The 19,772-nt window shown below is 40.5% G+C and overlaps 1 protein-coding gene across 23 annotated transcripts in view; it reads right to left on the bottom strand.

The window, feature by feature from the left end:
• The window catches only part of MAGI1 (membrane associated guanylate kinase, WW and PDZ domain containing 1), a 677,304-nt gene that overhangs the window by 342,593 nt on the left and 314,939 nt on the right, over positions 1 to 19,772 (bottom strand). The gene's annotated exons all lie outside the window — the stretch shown is intronic.

Here is a 19,772-nt window from a genome sequence, read left to right as displayed (position 1 = left end):
CAAGTGCATGACGACATAAAAATTCATTAAAAAAAAAAAAAAGGCACAAGTAGCTAACACTTTGTAGAAATGTGCCTCTATGGCGAGCTAAAACTCTCTCCTCCTTTTCAGTCATCCTCTAGACCCCATCTCATCCCATTCTGCGGTAGATGCGCACTTCTCATATTTACCTACCCTTCCCAATAATCCCTACTTTCCTTCGAGACTCAAGACACAGCTTTCTACTACTGCACAGAATCCTCCGTGGTTTCCCCAAATCCCCAATCAATTAAAAATGGCTCTGCCTGGCTGAATTTCTAGAGACCTTTGCTGAGGTTAAGGATCAGTCACAATTCATCTTATATTACTTTCACACAAATACAAGATAGGACAGAGATGCAGAGAATTTCAGAAGATTTTGCAAAAACTCTCATTGTCATGGTTTTAAGTCAAGCTATATTCTTACCAAGGTCTATTTGAAGAAAAATACAATTTCTAAGCTTATATTTGGATAATAAAGGCTATTTTAAGTACTTTAATGTTTTTAGAGTATGTTAGCTTAACTGACTATTTTCTCTGCCCTAGAAAATTTCACAAAGCGGTTAGCATTCAGTGGCACACCAAGGCCTGCTATGATGTGCTTTTTGAATTCAATGAAATTCTAATTAAATACAGAGTATCTTAGTAAGCCCTCAAGAGGAGCAATACCAACAATACATTATCCCTTAAAAAGCAACTGTGAGTGTTCACTGAATTGTATACTTTAAAATGGTTAAGTTTCTGTTATGTGAATTTTACCTTGATTTGTACAAAAAGAAATTGTACAAGGTACAAGTCAGTCTAAACAACCTCTGATGGTAATGCTTCTTTATTCACATGGGGAGCAGCCACGACTATCACATTCAATTGCAGAATCCCTAATTTATGGCTTTGAATAATTCTCAAAAGCTAAGTCATAATAGATCTTGGACATCTTCACATACCCCTAGATAATTAGACATTAATGTGTCCCATTGCAAAGATTACTTGAGTTGGGAAAAGGAATTTCAAAATCAAATGACTACAAAAGTTTGAGCTCACTAATATGAGTGCATGCAACTTCTAAGTCTCTTGTTCAGACAGGGTTAATGTATAGGTTTGGGGCTAATCCTTCCTCTCAACAGAGAATCTGATGGAGTGTTAGCATTAATGTTCTTATTGATTGGCAAAAGAAATTCTTACGGTGAAGATATATTTCCTTATCTGCAGTATATTTCTGTAGATGAAATGTGGTATCATATAAACCCAGTTCTCGGTCCATGAGTAACAAATCCTTCTGTAAAGTACAAACTGACTGTATTTGTGAGAATATGCCTTTCAGCACTTTCTATTCAACAGCTCAGCAAACTAAGTTCTCCAATTAATTTTTTTTCTAATCAATGTGATAAAAACATTAGCACATTTGCTACATTTTGTCAGGAAAACCACTAGTAGATGGTACACAGGCTAGTTTAAATTTCACTTTGCTTTGCAAATGGGATTTAAAACAAAATAATATTTATCAGATTGATGCTTCTGTCTGAAAGGACCAAAATTTATGTTTTAAAAAATGCTCTGAAATAGCAAACCATGGCAACTGTTGACATGAATGAGCTAAATCTGAGCAGAACTCTTAAAAGCCTCACTGGAATATTTAGCAACTATTCCAGAAAGACTAAGGCACCATACCATAGCCTCTGCCTTCCCTGAAATTACTCAGGCTCCATTCACTGACTTAACAAATGTGTATTGAGCACCTCCTGGGTGCCAAGCACAGTGCTCTGAATGGGAAACTGTCGAAAATCAGCCAAAGTCCTCTCTCTCAATGAGCTGGCAAACAGCATCACAATAGACTGTGCCAAATAAGGACAGAGGAAGGCTTGAGGTGTTAGGAGTCCAGAATATCCTGGAGAGGAGTGAAAGATGAGGAGGATCCGGACAGGGGAGGGGAAGGGAAAGAGATGTGGAGGGGAAACGGAAATGCAAAGGTCCTGAGACAAAGCAAGTCTGACAGCATCACTGCCTTCCTGTTGACTACAGTGTAATGGATGGGTGGGTGGGGGGAACAGTATGGGATGGAAGTGAAAAGGCAAGCAGGAGCCAGAGACTACAGGACTCTCTCAGTCATGGTAATAAGTTTCAGCATGTTATTTTAATTGCAACAGGAAGACACTGAAACCCTTTATTCAGGAAGCTCAATTTGCTTTAAATCCTAGTCCTATAATTCCATCTTGCAGGACATAAACAAAAAATGTCCATACCAAAACCACCTGTGGGTTTCATTTATCATTTCAAGTGAACCACCGTCTTGGCATGGCAGTTGGATAAACTAAAGACTTGGCAAAAGATTTCGGGGAATGACAGCTCATTGATCAAACACAAATGTGTTTGCTGTAGTTACTGTAGATGTTGTATAAACTTCTATTCCCAAAGTCTGACCAAACCTTAGATGTAGGCAACTTTTCTTCAATGCTGATTGGCAGGGCTCTAAGGTGTAATCTAAAAAGTGAACCTGCCATTTCACACTTCCAAATTAAATATTTAATGACTCATATGTTTCAAGGTTGATGCTATGCTACGTAGAAGCACTTCGTCAAGAATCAAACTATGCAATCGAGATGGCAAAAGAGCACAGGGGCTCACATCTGTAATCCCAGCACTTTGGGAGGCCAAGTCAGGTGACTGTTTGAGCCCAGGAGTTTGAGACCATCTTGGGCAACACAGTGAGACACTGTCTCTATAAAAAAAATTAAAAATAGTCAGGGATGGTTGTGCATGCCTGTAGGCCCAGCTACTTGGGAGGCTGAGGTGGAAGGATAGCCTAAGCCAGAGAGGTTGAGGCTACAGTGAACCATGACAGGGTCACTGCATGCCAAACTGGGTGACAGAATGACACCTATCTCAAAAAAACAAAAAAGGTGGCAAAAGAATCCCTGGAGAAAAGATAATTATTAAGCCACAAAGATAAAAAGATATTTTTTATCTTTGGTGAAAAAGATATTTCACCAACCATGGATTTCACACACCCTATCAAGTTTCTTTCTCAGTAAAACCTTTAAACTATATTCATAGCTGAACCAGAGGAAAGCAAGCCAATAAAATTAGGAGGTCACTAAAAATCCAAAGTCATGGCCATGTCAGTCCAACCTGCGGCTATAACTATGTGAAGAATATAAAACTGGCAGATAGAAAGAATGAGGCAATATTGGATAAAGTATCAATGTCTACACATTTTAAAGGCATCTCATCATCAAAGAGTATGGAATTGGACATAGTTCTACATATGTCCTATTTACCAAAATAATCACCCCTATAAATGTAACCCACCTCCTGGAGTTGAAAAATAATCTTTAGAATCAACCTGAAAAAGCCAGCGCCTCTCTTACCTGAGGTTCAAGACAGCACAATGATTTACACACAGGACCCAACCTGGCTTTTACCCGCTTTAAAAGAAATCGATGGCATTTAAATATGGAAATGAAGTGTTAATAGAATAAAGAGATGGTAGTAAAGGCCAAGCGAAGAGGAAGGTCAGCTTTCATTGGGATAAGTATCCTCTGTCCTCTTGTAATTACCAGTGAGAAGCTCTTCTCTGCCTGAGAAAAAGAGACAGAACAGGTTCAGAGGAGCAGCCAGGTGCTTGCTTCACTGACAGAGGTGAGAGACCCCTCAGAGATGAAGAAGCTGAGATGGGCTGGGAGATGCCACTGCCTCACTTAACTCAGAACATCTTTTTATTTTGAAACTTGAATTTGGGGAGAAAGTGCCCGATTATTTCTTCTAGTTAAGGCTTGTGGGCAGCCAGGTGAGCAAGTGGGCCATTGGTGGTGGGGAGGAAAGAAAAAATGAAAGATGAAAAAGTGAGAAAAGAGGACGAGAGGGAAGAAGAGGAGAATGATGGGAAGACAGTAAAAAGCAAAAGAAGAAAGAAGAGAGAAAGAAAACAGGGGGAAGGACAGAGAAAGAACAGACAAGAGCTAGCATTATATTTCTTCTGGTGGCTTCCAGACAGACCTTGCCATTCTTCTCAATCAACCCTTCCCTTCTTTCTTCTTCTTCTTCTTCACCAAATTCCAGGATATCTGGGTAGGTGATAGGCATGAGGAGAAAGGAGAAATGGTAAATCCACCCAAGCAGGAAGGAGTAATTTCCAACTCTATCACCTATCTCCCAATGCCCGACAAACTCTGTGACCTTAGGGGGCAAACCTGAGGTTTTATAAAGGTTAACAGAGGTTTTATAAGGATTCTAATTTACCTGGACCTCAGAAGAGGGACAAGCCTGCACACCTGGGCTTTGGCACAACAGAAATTATGCTTAAAGCTAGCCAGTGATTTTCAAGTAAACATGAATATGTATATACACTATATCGCCGTTCTCTTTTGGTGACAGAAATGTGCTCAGCATTCACATCACTCTCTTGGTTTTTTCCAAGTAATGAAAAGGGGCAATGAGAAAATGTGCAGCTCAACATATTTCTTACACCAATCTCTAAAGCAAGGGCAGTCAGTGGCAAGCCAGAAATGAAAACCTGCTATCTCTTTTTTTTCCAGTCCAATGCTTAGCACACTGGATTACAGAGCCTTCAAAAGTTTTAAGAAAACGTATCTTTGAAGCTGTCTTTTGTCAAGTCTCTGTCATCAAAAGTGAGTTGACTCACCCACCTCTATTAATACATCTGAAGTCTCTCTTCATCTTTAAGAGCCACTGAAAGAGCAAGATTGGAGGATAAAATATTTAAACCTCTTTTAGGAACATCATGGGTGAGTTTTGGGAAAGCAAAGATACCAAATTAGAGACTACAGGAAATGTCAGTAGTCTTATGGCATTTCTTTGCCAACATGAGCTTCTAGCAATATCAGATGCACTTCATATCAGCCTTTCCGTACCTTATCCATTAGACATGTCTTTAAGCACACTGACACCCAATTTTGCCACCTTCATCAGAATATGAGAAGAGTGCTCGTTTCACATTTTCATGTTGCATTTGACAGATTAAAACTTGAAGGTATACTTTTGTCAAGCAATTTGAAAAGAATTTTAGTAGCTCTAATTGATGTACAGAACTAGCCTCCACATTAATTGAAACATAAACTATAACTTGTGTAAATCAAATCATGATTGATACTTTCTTGCCTAGAAGTGTCTGGTATGAATTAAGCTATGAGAAACACTGCATCCCAAACCAGTAACCTTACAATCAAAGCTCCTCCAAAAAGCTGACTTGGTGAGCAAATAGTGAAATGTGGCACATAAAGTCCAAGCTTTTGACTTCTGAAAGTTGTCTTTTGTAGACTACCTTGTTGTTAAAGAAAATATGTTAAGAGGTTACTCCCCAAGATTTCACAAGCCTTTTTGTAAAGGAATGGTTTTAAAAAGCAAAATACTATAATAAGGCAAAATAGAAGGGAGATAAGCTATCAGTGAAAAGGCAAGCTTAAATTAGGTAAGTTTAGAAGATTCTTTATTTGGTGAATCACTTATTAACCTTACATTTATAAAGCACTAAGAAGTTTCTAGATTTGAGTTAACACTATTCTCTCTTTTGAAACTCATATACCCTATGAGGTAGACAATGCAGATAGATACAGTGATTCTCATTTCACACATGAAGAAACTGATTTTCAGAGACTAATTTGCCCAAGGTCACACAACAAATCAAGGTAGAAGCAAAACTTGAACCAATGTCTTCCAGTGTCCAGTTCAACACTTTTCAACCCCTTCTTGACTAAGGGGTCTGTCTTGAATATACGCTTTCCCAATGCCCATTGATACAGACTTTATCCCAAATTCCTACCATTTCTCCAACTGTTCCTTTTTTCTCTCTGCTTACTCTCCTTGTTCTGTCCTCTAAATATAGACCTTCAACTGTTTGCCTTTTCTTTTTATACTCATCCCACTAGAGGGGTCTCATCCATTTTCATAGCCTCCATGAAGACAATTCACAAATCTACTGGTTCCAGTCTACACCTTTAACTCCAGTGCCACATGTCCATTCAACAACTGGTCACCAAACACTAAGTGTGTTCTAGGTACAGTGTTAGGTTTTTGCAGATGATGCTATGAACAGGAGAATAAGTTTCTGCCTTCATGAAGCTTGCAGTCTAGAAGGGTTGAAATAATTACTAGTAAGAAACAATTACTATAAACTCTATTATGCCAAGGTCAAATAGAGAAGGACATCCAGAGGAAATGAGGTTGAAATTTGGAAACTAGATTTCTTTGAATAGACTTCAGATTTTACTTTGGAACCACATAAACGTTTTATTCAAATGTAAAAAGTTTTAGATAAATAAGCAATCCCTAAAAACAGATAATTCCAAACTCCAAAATTTGAGTTTATATCCACAACAAGATATATCTACAGACAAAAAAAAACCTGCAAAAAAAAACTATAGGCAATTCCCTGCTATGAGCTTAGTTTTGTCCCCCCAAAATTCATACACTGAAATCCTAACCCACAGTACCTCAGAATGTGAATGTATTTACATAGGGTCTTTAAAGAGGTTATTGAGGCAAATGAGGTCATATGGTTGTGCCTAATCCAATATGATTGGTGTCCTGAGAAAAAGAGGAGGTTAGGGCAAGAATGAGCACGTGTCCAGCAGAAAGACCACATGAGGACACAGAGGGATGATGGCAGGAGTCTGGCAGACAAGGAGGAGGTCTCAGAAGAAACCAAACCTACTAACACCTTGATCTGGGACTTCCAGCCTCCAGAACTGAGAGAAAACAAAGTCCATCGTTTAAGCCACCTGGTCTATGATACCTTGTTATGGCAGCCTCAGCAAATTAATACAATCCCCATATTGTAGACTCTCTGATCATGTCTCCTTCAGAACCCTTACCATACTGCAATTTATCTTTTATTTGTGTGATTTTGGATTGACATCTATCTTCCAGGCTATAAACTCCACGAGGACAGAAAGAGAGGGTGTTTCTCCAAAGTGCCTAGCAAATGGTTGGCTCTTGTGATGGTTTAAAAACACAGCCTAAAAATTCTGTGACACTCTTCCCACTGAAAGGTAGGGTCCATGTGCCCTCCTCTTTAATTTGGGCTCTCAGACTTGACCCACAGAATATGACAGAAGTGATTTCTGCCAGTTTCCAGGTCAAAGCGTTAAGAGACTTCCAGTTCCTCTCTCTTAGATACTTAGTCTTGGCGCCCACCCACCATGCTCTGAGGAAACTGGGCCACACAGGGAGGCCATGTGTAGGTTCTGGCTGACGGTCCTCACTGTCAGTCCCAAACAATGCCAGCAACAACTGCCAGACATGTGAGTCAGGAATCCTTCCAGATGAATCCAGCTGCAGCTACAGTCTGGCTGCAACCACATGAGTGACCCCGAGTAAGAAAAAAAAAAAAGCCATGAGTGATAATAAAATTGTGTTTTGTCGTTGTTGCTGTTGTTGTTGCTGTTGTTGTTGTTGAGACAGAGTCTCACTCCGTCACTCAAGCTGAAGTGCAGTGGCGTGATCTCGGCTCACTACAACCTCTGCCCCCAAGTTGAAACCAGTCTCATGCCTCAGCTTCCTGAGTGGCTGGGACTACAGGCACCCACCACAACACCTAGCTAGTTTTTGTATTTTTAGTAGAGACAAGGTTTCACCATGTTGGCCAGGCTGGTCTCAAACTCCTGGCCTCAAGTAATCCGCCCACCTGGGCCTCCCAAATAAATTGTTTTAAGCCACTATGTTTTGGGGTGATTTGTTATGCAGCAACAAACCACCTAAATAGCACTCTATAAATATTTGCTCAATACAACACTTTCTAGGATATTTCTACAAATGTTGCCCCTAAATGCTTTGGGATGTCTCTGCAAATCTTAGCAAGTGACCATCACTCTACCTTTATTCTCTCACTGGTAGGCTCTCCAATTAAATATTCATTCAGGAAACTCATAGCTAGGAAAGGAATCTTACTGTTCAGTTTTGACCTTAAATACAGGCTAAGCTTTCAAAACGCAATAAAGACAGAAAGTCCTACAGAAAGAATAGCTTTCCAGGCCCCATTCCTTCTACTCATGAGCCAGTTTCTGTTCATTGTCATTTGCAGCAGACCCTGCTGTTTGTGGGCATAAAACATTCTGGTTGCTTGAGTGATGCAACATCACCCTGTCTTCTACTTCCTCTCCCTGCCATACCAGCCTTAGCAAAGCTGCAGCCATCACCATGGAAACTAGCCCGGGAAGAAACTCAACATTCTTGGTCAAACCCTCTGTGCTGTCACCCACAGGGAGCTCTGGAAAGAGAGCCTTGTATTTGAGTAAAAATGGTTCTTTCAGATTCTGGGAGGTAACCATTGTTTTCCCCCTATCAAGCTGCAAGAGAGATTTTAAAAAAAAGAAAGAAAGAAAGAAAGAAACTCTTTTATTACAAAGTGCCTTCCAGTATAATACTGGCTGTCTACCCTGTGGGAACTACTAAAACCAGTCAGACAGAAGACTAAGCCCCAACAGTTTTTGAGCACTGGGATGATTCTACCACTAACCGAGAAGGGCAGAGATACATAATAGCTAAGCACAAGGCTTAGGAGCCAGAGAAACCTCAGTTCAAGTCCTGGCTCCATTACTCAGGACCTGGTAAATTCATTCATGCATTTATGTATTCATTCAATAAGTATTTTGTGTGCACCTACTAGGTCACAGGTACTTTCGTTAAACACTGAGAAAACCCTGGGGTACAAAACAGACATGATTCCTAAACATTTACCGCACGCCTGCCTCATACCACCAGGCACAAATTTAGCTGCTGGGAAAACAAAGGTGAACAAAATAAAGTCCTTGAATTTAAAGAGCTTTCACTCCAATGCTGGAAAAAGAGGAAGAAAAGTCAAAATAAAATAACATTATTATAAGAACCATGAAGTGGACATACAAAAAGCTCAAACAACAAATAATAAAAAGCACCTGACTTTAGAACTGTGGTCAGAGCAGGCAATATTGTTTGAACTCTTTAAGTTCTGGCTGCTGTATCTGTAAAACAGGCATGCCACCGCACTGGGTTGGGGTAAGGGTTAAAATTAACCCATGTAAACCGTGTTCACAGTGCTTGCACACACAGATATTCAGTAACTGGCAGTTACTGTTATTATCAATATGACACACAAAAGTGCCTTGAGTGACTCAAGGCATTCCTCCATGGGCCCTGACTCCTGAATGTTCCTGCAAAGAACACTAAGGCCTGAATGCCCTCTGCCTGGACCACTGCTTGAGGTTATGTTCACAGTGAACAATTTTGAGAGATGAGGTAATGTCTCCATCCAGGAAACAGCAGGCTTGCAATACAAGAGGCAGATCCCCCCGGCTCAGGGTTTCTCTGCGGCAAAGCAAACTCAGTGTGTACAATCTCCACTTGGGCCCCTTTGAATCACCCTCCTCAGGATTTGGGGAGCATGGGAGCCTACGTAAACATGATGCGCATGCCGCCTGCTGTGAGCAATAACAGCCTTTATCTCTGACCCAAGAGTCTCATGTTGGCTGCCAGCATGCATGAAACTGTATAATAGGCTAAATTATTAGCTTGTAAGTAGGGTAAAAAAAAAAACCCGAAGCCTGATAGTATCTCTTAAGAATCATCAGTGAGCCTTAGTTTAGCTTTTTACAGATAAACCAAGTCCTCAATCATTTCTTCCCTGACATCACAGTCTCTTTTAAGGACAACTCTTAAGTGCCATTATTATAAAATGAACACACACACACACACACATACACACACCACGACACCAACTTAAATCATCTGAAATTTCTGCTTACCATTGTCACCAAGCCTGGCAGTTTCTTCTGTTCCTTACTACAGGAAAAATAGTATAGATACCAATGATGGTGTTTTGCTCTCTCAGAAACTCAGAAGCAGGGACCACAGACACAGGTTTAGAATCTGGACAAAGGATGATGACAAAGATATAAGATGGGTGGGATGGGAAGAGGGGGAGAGATGGTGGTGGGGTGGGATGGCCAAAGAATCATACAAACGAGGAAGGTGGGAAATTGTAAATGTGGTGTAGTATATAGATTTGCTCTCAAAGTGAACACTTACCTAGGAAGAAAAACGACCTCAGACATTTTAATCAGCAATGCTTTGCAAAAAGGCATTTTGTCAAGGGCATATCACTTTCATCAGATGGTAAATTGGTGTAACAATTTTCTGCATCCCACATTAAAGTAAAAAAGTACAAACAACAATTATAGTTTTTGCAGGTCATAAACGTTTTCTTGGTCCCCTTATAGCATTTTCATCCTTCTCTCTAGGCCGGGATTTTGGTTTGTTTCGGTTTTAATAGTACAGGTGTAAGTTCAATTTGCTATTTCTTACTATATATGCCAAAAGCTCAGAATTTGAAATGCATTTTTAATTACACATACTGCTGGGAGTTTGGAAATTCCAGTTGGACCAGCATTTGTCTATTTCATCTTGACTGCAGAAATCAACCCTGCTTTCCTCTCTGATTACCACTTACTCCTAGGGGTCACGTGCACATTCCAGGGAAGGAAATGGCAGGTACAAAAAGACACGTACACACAAGCACCACCGTTTCAGACACACATTTTGTTTGTTTAAAAAAGAAATCACTTGGGGAAAGGAAGCAGATTTATCACTTCTCTCAGGCACTCACCATGCTGTGGAATTATTTCATGTCAAAGATAATTGCATCAATGAAATATTTATGTGCACTCATTATATGAAAACACTTCATTTTATAACCAAAAATTTGTGCTGCTTAAGTAAAAAAGCAGGAAGAGTTCAGGTTGTAGAACTCCTTCCGTTTTGGATTTGTAAATTTGTAAATTTAGTAAACCAAAGCCAAAGCAGCTGCGCATCTCAGTTGAGATGTCCCTTGGAGCAACAGAGGTGTTGGAAGTGGTTTGTTAAAGTAGAGCTTTCAAAAAGTTTGTGTTACAATCGAAGGTATGTGAGACTCAGTTCTCTCTGTTTTCTAAGGCCTCTGAAAACAAAAAATTAGATTCCAAAAAAAAAGCATTTACAAAACTAAACCATTCAGGCTCCCTCGAATTGTTTTAAAGGCATCCTCTTGTCCTCAACTTAGGAACTGATGTATCAGACACCATCTTCCTAGGATTGAGACACTGTATCAGATGCAGGACTAGCCTCAGGATCTGGGATAGTTTCGCACAGAGAATGGTACAGGGACTGCTGTGTATGCTACAGGCCAGCTGACTGTAATCCCAAAGGGATTTGTGTAATCTCTGTTAGAAAATGCACAGACCTCAGAATACACAAGGCTGTGAACATAAATATATTTCATCCTGAGAAACTGCTCTGAGAAGGAAAATAAAAATAGTAAATTCTTCTCCATCTAGGATAGATTTATCAGTCACTTACCTCAATGTGCAGTGCACAAAAATGAGGGGAAGGGAAGAGCAGCCATTAGGCCGACACAAAGGCAGACTATCTTATTTCACAGAGTGGCAGGAACAGTGGGGAACAGCAATTCCTTTCTTGCTACCTGACTCTGAAATTCCCAGCTCTTTAAAATCACTTAATTGCTTATCTTCGCAGGGAATGTTTACTTCCTTTCTCAGTGTTCTCTCTCCCAAAGCTCTGCCTAACAATTCTCGTGGTAGAGTTTCCAATAACTCTTCCTCATGGGACCCAAGATAAAAGGAAAGAATAAACCCTGCATTCAATGAGTACACATGGCGGGCCCATCACAGACCAGGCTTTGTGTTAGGTGCTACAGGTTTTAAAAAATCCAGGTGCTATGAACTGCAGCATGATTTAAAAAGCGTTTTTCCAAACTATGCCACAGTTTATCATGAAATCTTCGTTGCAGCAACTAGAAGTCAAATCAAGTTGCTCAAGCCAAAAAGAAAAATATTGGTAAATGTTGTAGGCAGAATAATAGCTCCCCAGATATGTCCTCATCCTGCTCTGCAGAATCTGTGAATATGTTCCCTTACATGGCAAAAGGGACTTTGCCAATATGATTATGTGAAGGACCTTGAGATGGAGAGACAATCCTGGATTTTCTGGAAGGGCCAAATCACATGAATCTTTTAAAAGAGGAGGCCCTTTCCTGGCTTTAGTCAGAGAAATACATATGATAACAGAAGCAGGTTCATCTAAATGACAGTGAAAGAAGTTAATACAGGACAAATAACTGGAAAGTCAACGAGTTGTCTTCAAACCCAGTTAGATTCAATCAGTGGTTCTCAACTGAGAACAGTTTTGTCCCTTAGGAAACATGTGGCAATACCAGAAAACATGTCTGATGATCACAACTAGGGTTGGGGGAATGTGTCACTGGCACCCAGTAGGTAGAGGCCGGAGATGCTACTCAACATCTTGCAATACCTAGACATTCCCCTATAGCTTCAAGCTCAAAACTTTCCATTCCAGGAATCCTTCTTAGACAGGTCTGGCAAAAGCCTTGAGTTGATTCTGATTGGTCCAGCTTAGATCACCCTCTGATTCCTGAACTAATCACAGTGGCCATGAGGATGGAGCACTACCCTAAGTGCCCAAGCTTGGTCATCTGTCCTCCCCTAGGGCCAAAAGGGCTGAATCAGCTCCAGCTCCACATAAACCTACTGTAATAGCAGAGGGTGGCCACCAAAAGCAAACAACATAAGGAAGATTTTTTTTCCCCCAAGTCTCTACCACCATGGTAGATTCTGTCTAACCAAGTGGGCAGAGTTACTGTGGAAGGTTTTTATGAACATTCTATAACATCTTCCATGCACAAATCCCTGTACCTACACTCAGGACCTTGAATTGATTGGTCTGTGAATCTAGCTCCTGATAAGGTGTTCTACAAGGTCACAGTGACAGTGACATACAACTGACAGGCTATGTCATCTGTGGTTAATGTGACATCACACTGGTCAAAACAAACTTTTTTTTTAGAGAAAGCCAGGACTGGGCATTCTAACAGCAGAAGTAAGTTATGCAATATTGCTGGAAACATTTTGGCTGGACCTGAGAGATGGCTTCCTAAGATGACGGAAAAAAAGGGTAACTGTGAGAACTTGTTGCAATTTCCTTCACGGAACATGTTTCCAGCACAAGATGGAGATGAACCAATCTTTGAACAGCCATATCAATAGACATTTGAGAAACAGAAATGACCTCATGTCCCACTGCAAATCCTACAATGTTGTACCTTTGCTCCATCTTTTCCAATCTACTTCTATCATACTTACTTTCTCTGCAAATCACAGGCAGTTCACTTTAGTTACATACTAGTAATGCATCTTGCCTTTAAGTTATTTCACATTTCATGACTCTAGTATAAATAATCAAAGTAGCCTGTGATGAAAGGTGACAAAGATTTCAGAGCATGTCCTCAGATCAAATTATTACAGGATTCACATACAAATATATGAGCCTAGAAACTGATGTAACACTGAAGACAACATAAAAACTGAGGTGAAAAAAAATCTTTTTTTTTTTCATATGAATCTTTCAGAAATAACATATTTGTCACATTTGTATTCAAATTTCCCAAGTCAGGTATCACGAGGCATCCTTTACAGATTTCCATCTGGTCTTTCCAATTGGGCTGCAGTATTTTTCCTTCTTTTGTTTCCTTCCTCCCTTTCTTTCAAAAAGCACTAAGAGAAGAGGTCAATTCCCTTTCCCTGCCCTCTCTCTGCCCCTCACCACAGCCTATATGTTGTTTTTCAGAACTTCTACCCAGTAGCACAGAACCCTACCAAAAAAAAAAAAAAAGACACAAAGCAAATGCCCTAATTGTTGAATACTAAAAATAAGAAAAAAGTTACTTGAAAAATAACTTTTTAAACCAAAACATTATGTATTAATAACAAAAGCATCAGAAGACACAGACAATACAAAGAGATCCACAAACAGCAGTCTAGCTACATAAATGTAACCAAGACACTGCTATATATTTATCCGAATTGGGCTTATATGGATATATATTACTCTCTCTCTCTCTCTCTCTCTCTGTGTGCATATATATGTGTGTGTGTGTGTGTGTGTGTGTGTGTATGGGCTTACCATATATAATTACATTTTTGTAGAATGTGGATATCATACATTGTTTAATGTATATATATTTTTTAAATTAAAAATATTATGTATGGTTTTGTAACTTGCTTTCTACAATTTACACCAAAGACTGTGAACACTGATATATATAAATAAATATTCATCTATAACATCATTGTTAATGCATAGTATTTTATTAGAGAAGTACCATAATTTATCTACTAAACCTCTTTTTTTTTTTTTTTTTTTTCTGAAACAGGGTCTCACTCTGTAGCCCAGACTGGAGTGCAGTGGCATAATCACAGCTCACTGCAGCCTCAACCTCCCAGGATCAAGTGGTCCTCCCACCTCAGCCTCCCAAGAACCTGGGACCACAGGTACACACCACCATGCCAGGCTAATTTTTGTATTTTTTTGTAGAGAAGGGATTTTGCCATGCTGGCAAGGCTGTTCTCAAACTCCTGGGCTCAAGGGATCCACCTGCCTTGGTCTCCCAAAGTGCTGGGATTACAGGCATGAGCCACTGCACCTGATCCATCTACTCAATCTCCTATCTTGTACAGTTATGATGGCAATGTCAAATTTTAAAATGTTATTATTCAGATGCATAAAACTAAATGCAACTTCTTAATTGTCTATAGTTTATTTAACCTTCCTTAAGAGCTCTTACCCTGACAGGTAGCATAGTAGTGCTAAGTTATTGTTGACAGTATCTCAATTTCTTGTGGTTTACATGGAGTCTTTGGGTGAAGTCACTGGAATATAAGTTCCATGAAGGCAAGAATTTTTGTCAGTTTCATTTCCTACTGTATTCCCAGTATCCACAGTAGTGCCAGGCATAGAGTAAGTGTTTGATGAATATATTTTAAATGAACAAATCCATCTCTTTTTAAAATGTGAATGGAAGTCCTCCCTACAACGACATCCAGGTATCTGGGAGGCTCAGACCATCTTGTGGCAGTAGGAAGAGGGGACCTGTGCTGGTCACCGAGTCCTCTGCTCTCTCTGTTGTGAAGTACCTTACCTGCCAGGTTACCCAGGGTATGTCCCATGGGCATCTTACACTGATGCCTACTCTGGACAACTCGGCTCTGTTCTCCAGGCTTGGACTCAGTGCTACGTTATCCCTTACCAATACCATCCTAATTTAACGCCCTCAAATTCTGATGAACCTCTGGGCCTCAGTCCCAACCCCCAACCAACCTTTGGCTTGGCCCATCTAGCCTGTACTTCTAGAATGTCATAACATGATCACTAAAGCATCCCCCGTGGTAAGTTCACAGGCTCTCTCCTCAGGACCTTATATATCTCCCCAAGAAACACATAAAGCTTCCCTTTCACACCAGGTGAGAGCCAAGGAAGTTCAGGATTGATAGATCTCTCAGGCCTTCTCTCTGCCTGAGCCTGATATGCTTTTATTCTTTTCTTGTTTGTTTCGTTTTGTTTTGTTTTTTGTTTTGTTTTAGAGACAGGGTCTCCCTCTGTTGCCCAGGCTGGAGTGCAGTGGTACAATCTCAGCTCACTGCAACCTCCACCTCCCAGGTTCAAGAGAGCCTCCCACCTCAGCCTCTCCAGTAGCTGGGACTACAGGTGCACAACACCATGCCTGGCTACTTTTTTGTAGAGAATGGGTGTCGCCATGTTGCCCAGGCTGGTCTCAAACTCCTGGGCTCAAGCAATCTGCCCACCTCAGTCTCCCAAAGTGTTGGGATTTCAGGTGTGACCACTGAGTCTGGCCATGTTCCTAAACTTACTGAGCTGCTGTTAACCTGTCTTGGTATAGGATGGCCCTGCAGTGTAGCCTTCCTAGAGTTCCAGAGGCAGTGAGACCAACACCCTATTGCTTTTAACTAATACGTCTGCCACCACTCCCAACATACACTGGAATTCTGACTCAAAGGTATAAGATAACACATACACATATATATTTAGTTACTTCCCTCCCTTTCCATCTTCCTTCTTCCCCCAACTCCACTGGGCCTGAAGGGCTGGGCTCCATGTCACTCCACCTCTTCTGGGGCAGGGACTTCCCTTACTTATAATTTATCATCCAAACCAGAATGCATTTGAGAGTAAAAGGGGTGCTACTGATAATTAGGTCAGGACAAGGTACATGAATTAGAGCTGTCCTAAGCAAGCTAGTAAGTGTGGTCACCCTAGTTACATTAAACTTGACATTCAAGTTCACTGGGCCTTGTTCTTGATATGCTAATGCAGGCTTAAGGGATTTCGAAAATCTTATTTTGGTAGATTTTTTTACTCCTTCCTGCCTTCTTGCTTTAAGAATCATAATCCCTTGAGGCAAATGGATGCCTCTGCGTGTTGGGAAAGAAGGTCATTTACACAGAAACGTAAAAGAGAAAAACATATTAATATACTTGAAAGTACTACTCCTCTTCTTTATGCTACTCCAAACAATGTGACAATGAACATTTATGGAATTAAATCATTGCACACTGCCTCAGTTGGTTTCCTTAAAATGGCTGTTTCTGTTTGTATGTTTTGTTTTGTTTTGTTTTTTCAAGTAGGCTTACACAGACTTGATTTCTAATTCTGGAGGCCAACTAAGGAATTTGTAATTCCCTACTTTCCAGAGTGTGTCTCAACTCTGGGCTCTTGGCTATCCAGTTTCTTCTTCCTGGAATGTCCTCCCACATTCTCACTCTGCCCTTAAAACTCTTGCTCTCCACTGTGAAGTCTCTGCCGCCGACCTCCTTCCCTCCTCCAATCCTACTACTCAGGGTCAGTTGCTCTTTCCACAGTGTTCTCACAGGAAAGCAACATCCATGGCTTAAAAACTGAGCCAATCTATTTGTGCAGCAATCTTGAGAGGTAGGTGGAATATTTCTACTTTGAATATCAGGAAACTAAACTTAGTATGTCATGAGACAAGTACTCCAACCACAGGTGATTTGTCACTGTCCACCTCACCTGGATTTGTTTAACAATTAAATGACCTAGTGAATGGGAAAACTCCGGGACACAGATGAGAAGCTGGACAATAAAAAAAATTACTTTGGGGACCAAGCACAGTGTCTCACACCTATAATCCCAATACTTCGGGAGGTGGAGACGGAGGCGGAGGCGGACACATCACTTAAGCCCAGGAGTTTGAGATCAGCCTGGGCAATATGGCAAAACCCTGTCTCTGAAAAAAAAAATTAGCTAGGCATGGTGGCACGCACCTGTAGTCCCAGCTACTCAGGAGGCTGAGGTGGGAGGATTACTTGAGCCCAAGAAGTGGAGGCTGCAGCGAGCCATGATCACACCACTGCACTCCAGCCTGGGCCATAGAGCAAGACCCTGTCTCAAAAACAAAAAAATTACTTTGGACTCTTCTTTCTATCTGGTTGTTAAACTCTGTGATAACAGACTAAATTCTATCTAAATCATAAAATATTAGTGTGACATGAAAGCCTCAAGAAATTATGAACAATGTTAGCAGAAGTTTCACATGAGCAAATTTAGCTCTCCATAGGCCCACATTTCTGTAAAGGAACAAAAGAATCACCATGTGAGTTTCCAGCCACTTCTGTTTCTAGCAGTGAATACTTGGGGCTGGAGGGAACTTGAATGGTACCTTTGAATTTTATAGATACAAAATGTAGGTATCCATTGTTCTAAAAAAAAAAAGTCACAAATGAGAATTTGGAGCTCAAAGATCACTGAGAAGGAGCAATGATATTAGGACACCTCCCATGGACTCAGGTTGCCTGGACTGTCATCATACAGGTCAGAAAAGGATGTCAGGAAGGCGCAATGGAGAACCTGCCTTAGAGTCTGAACCGGTGGCCAGTGCTCAACAAAATCCAGATGAACTAAGAAGAGACACAGTTCAGCTCAGAGTGTGACTAGGAGTGAAACCCCTTGTGGCACTGTGGGTACACCTCGGAGGAAGTGTGTGTGTTTATAAGCATCTTGTGTCTATAAGAGCATCTTATGTCTATAAGCATATTGATGAAAAGAGCTACATCACCAAGACGCTCCAGTCCTGGACTTTTCATGCAGAACATCCAGTATCTGGAAGGTGTTAAGAGTTCCCCCACCCCAAGGTAGCTCCAAAAGAAAGCTGAGAATCTCCAGAGGCAGAAACAATAGCAAGAGGCATCTCTAGACACCTCTGCCTACAGAATCTCCTCAAGCAGCACTTTTCAAAGTTTCAGGACTCATTTATACTCCTCAAAATTTTTCCTTTCCAGTTCTTTCCCTGCTCATTGTGTTTGTCACGAAGGGGACGGGTTCTATAGATGTTGTATGTGTAACGTATCTAGCAACATCAGTCAACATAGATAATAAACTGGGATCTGTGTTTCCTCTACACATGTGCTCCTCTTAAACAGTACATTCTCATTAATTTCAGAAAGTTAACAACAACAAATGGCAAAATTAGTAATTTTGACATGTAAAAATGTACATCATAATCACAGTTTTGGTGGAGAACTTATGCTAAAGTGAGAGTGATGATCTTAATCATATAGGAGGGTCTCATTACAGCCTCAAGTATTTAATCTTTAGTGAGATTCAACACGAGTGCAAGAGAACTTTGTGTGGAAATTAGCATGTTTTGGGATTGGAAAAAGTAAAAATCTACTAGGTGCACCTGTGAACATACACATTTCAAAAATCCCATCAATTGCATACACATACATCATCATTTCAAAGAAACCAACTTAATACTCCAAGCAAAGCATTGACAATGATATGCCTGAACAGACAGGTTTAATTAGCCCAAACACTGCGTGTCTTAAAAAAGACAACACATGTCCTAGAGCTTTCTTCCACCTCAACAAGGATTTATAAAAGCACATGTGTTTGTATATAAACTCACACTGTCCTGTGAAAATTACCATATAGTCATGGAGAGGAATGCTAACAGAAGTGGTTACCACAGCAACAAAAATCACCACCACACTAAAGATGTCTGATTCTGTTTCGTCTCTCAGGTTCTTGTCAGAATGGCTTGCTCAAGTTATCCTTCAGCCATCTAGAAGACGGCCCTTTCAGCATGGGACTACTATTATTCTCAATCACCTGAGCATAGCCATAACTTCACCTGAGTATAGCCATAACTACAAAGTCTTTGGGTAGGAAATTTTACTGGATACCTGGATCAGATAAATCTATACTGCCCATTAGAATGGATGCTACCTGAAAAGAGGGCTTTTCTCCTGTTTTGTTCATTAGTGAGCCTCTGTTATGTAGGATAATATGTTATCTAGGATTATAACACCTAGTATGTGCTCAACATTTGTTAAATATATGAATGATCACTGTATTAGTCTGTTCTCATGCTGCTCTAAGGGCATACCTGAGACTGGGTAATTTATAAAGGAAAGAGGCTTAATTGGCTCACAGTTAAGCATGACTGGGGAGGCCTTGGGAAACTTACAATCATGGCAGCAGGGGAAGCAAACATGTCCTACTTCACATGGTGACAGGAGAGAGAACTGCAGACCAACGGGGGGGAAAAGCCCCCTATAAAACCCTCATATCTCGTGAGAACTCACTCACTATCATGAGAACAACATGGCCAAAGTTGCCTTCATGATTCAATAACCTCTCACTGGGTCCCTCCCACAACACATGGGGATTATGGGCACTACAATTCAAGATGAAATCTGGGTGGGGATACAAAGCCTAACCATATCAATCACTATGAAAAACACAACATAAATTAAAACCCCAGCTGAAATCTCTCTATTTCATTTTTAAATCACAACAGCCAGGATTTGAGTCAAAAAAAAAACCCAATTTTTCAATATGCTCAAAAGGAAACAACTCCAAATGAGATTCCTTTGCAA

The sequence above is a fragment of the Papio anubis genome, chromosome 2 (assembly GCF_008728515.1).
Source record: "Papio anubis isolate 15944 chromosome 2, Panubis1.0, whole genome shotgun sequence".
NCBI classification, from domain to species: Eukaryota; Metazoa; Chordata; class Mammalia; order Primates; family Cercopithecidae; genus Papio; species Papio anubis.
The sequence above is the reverse complement of the archived record's forward strand: the minus strand, read 5'-3'. Positions and strand labels throughout refer to the sequence as shown.